Below are 2,500 nucleotides of genomic sequence, written 5' to 3'. Positions count from 1 at the left end.
GGAATGAAGGGTGTCTAGGGCCTCTAGAGTTCATTTCTTTCGGAAACTGCAGTGATACGTACTTTTTCTTGGTAAAAAGTGCACCAAGGTTACGTTTATGCCATGAGACCGGATAGTAGATGAAATATATAGAGAAAAAAACCTCTTAATGCTACCCTTTCTTCCTAGACAAGGTAGAGTTTCAAATAAATGTTAATGTCAAAAACAGTAACGAATTACTAAATTCTAAAAGGTCAATTTAGTGAGGGCCAACAATTAGCAAATGTTTTCTTTTTGAGCATTTGGCAGAACTGTCAGAAGGAAAGAACAACCTCCGCAAATGAAAGAATTGGAATTCAAAAACACCCACCTCTAAAAAAATTCAGGTGATCTACTAGCTGTGTGCAAACGCTGACATCCGGTGAGTCATTCGCTCAGAACTCAGATTAAGCCGAGTTTTAAAGTCGCGGGGAGGAATTGTCGAGCTTTACTCGGGATCGCTGTGTGAGCGGGTGGTCAGCTGTTTTGTGAGTCATATTTTCTTTCCTGTAAAGGAGAAGGAGGAGAGGGACCCGTGAGTTAATTAACCATCATTATCCCAATCTCCTGCTTCCTGAGTGGGTGCTGTGCCTTTGTCCCGTTCTATTAACATCTCTAATAGAGCCGTCACCGTGACTCACGCCCATCAAACTGACACATGACCTGGCCTGCGCTGCCCAGTGTTATGTGCACGAATGGCGCTGGGATGTCATCCATTACACAGATCCGAAAATAGGATGTCAGGAGCGATCATCACGGTATAACCTCAATGTAATTAGAGATGCATGGTATTTTGGAGGTGAAGCGTGTCCATTGTTTTTTTTCTAGCACCTAACTAAGCAATCATTGCAAGTGCAAAAATTGTATTATCATCGTTTATTATATCATAAACTATACTTCATGTAAACAGTGTAAAAGCGTATGCAGCATGTGCTATCACAATTTAAAAAAATCAAAAGTTGAGAAAACTTCAAAGCGTTTAAGGCGACAAGCTTCAGAGATTTTTAGGTTTTCTTAACTAATTTTTGTAGGATAGTGTTCTCAACTTTTGTTGTATAAACTGAAAACTACAGTTTGAGGAGATTCAAATATCTCCTCAGGCTGGTTGCCTTAAATTTTTGTCATTAATTACAATGTAATTACCACGAGTAATGTCAGAAATATAGCAACCGTAATTTTCTGAAAGCTACTTAGATCCTCATGTGTTGTGTTTTTATGTTTACGTTTTTAATTCATTTATTGCATAATCATTTTATACTCATCAGTCATTCACATGATTTATCATTAAGTCATTTTACTTATTTACTTACTATTAGCATTTGATTATTTTGATAGCTTATTATTGTATGAGTACTTTTATTGTTTATTCTTTTATTATGTTTTTAATTTCATTGTTGTTCAATCTCATGCTCATGAGGTTTCATGACCTGTTTTGTCTGTTTGAATAGAGACAGATAAGAGAAATGTTTATGGGATGTTGCCGTGAAGCAGTTTTGGCATAACAGTAAATGTTGAATTTGTACTGGTTGTTACTTTTTACCATCATCACTTCGCCTGCTGCTTCTGCTCTTCTCTTTCTTGTTCATAAGTCTGTTAAACACTCATTTTGGGCACCAACAGCCGACTAGTTTTTTTGTTTCTGGACTAATTGATATTGACTAATTGGCTGCTTTCTAAATATCATCTGCTCGCCAATCAATCCTCTCCAAAATGGCAGATGAGACAAATCGTTGAATTAAGTTGTTGTCTTTGCACACAAAAAGCTTCATATAATTCACGGTTCAACCCTGATTTCACATGGATTATTTTAACTATGTCCTTGATACGTTTCTGGACCTTGATCGTAATTACATTGAGATCTATGAGAGAATCAGAGAGCTCTCAACAAAAATATCTTAATTTGTGTTCTGTAGATGAAAGGAGGTCTTACAGATTTAAAATTAAATCAGGGTGAGTAATTAATGACAGAATTTAAATTGAATTTTTAGTCAAAAGATCACTTATAAAAGAAGATATTATATCACCAAATTGTCGGCTGATATCAGATATAAAGTGCCATTAAAAAACTCAAAGTTTATTTTATTTATTTTTATTTTTATCAAATAGCTTACAGTAGCTATTGCCGGTAGCTTTGGAAGTAAATGGGAAGCAAAAACAGTTTCAGTTACATTCATCAAAAATATATATATATATATATATATATATATATATATATATATATATATATATATATATATATATATATATATATATATATATTATATTATATACATATATGTAATATATTCAGTTGTGTTCCACAGAAGGAAGACACTCATGGAGATTTGGAATTTTTGGATTTCTCCTTATTTTTCAAACTGACATCAACAAAATTGTTTAGAAAGTGCCACAGAATCAGTGTTTATATGAATGGAAACACATATACAGTAAAAAAAAATTCTGTAAAATTTACGGTGAAAAACTGGCAGCTGTGGTTGCGGAA

The sequence above is a fragment of the Puntigrus tetrazona genome, chromosome 5, assembly GCF_018831695.1.
Source record: "Puntigrus tetrazona isolate hp1 chromosome 5, ASM1883169v1, whole genome shotgun sequence".
Taxonomy (NCBI): domain Eukaryota; kingdom Metazoa; phylum Chordata; class Actinopteri; order Cypriniformes; family Cyprinidae; genus Puntigrus; species Puntigrus tetrazona.
The sequence above is the reverse complement of the archived record's forward strand: the minus strand, read 5'-3'. Positions refer to the sequence as shown.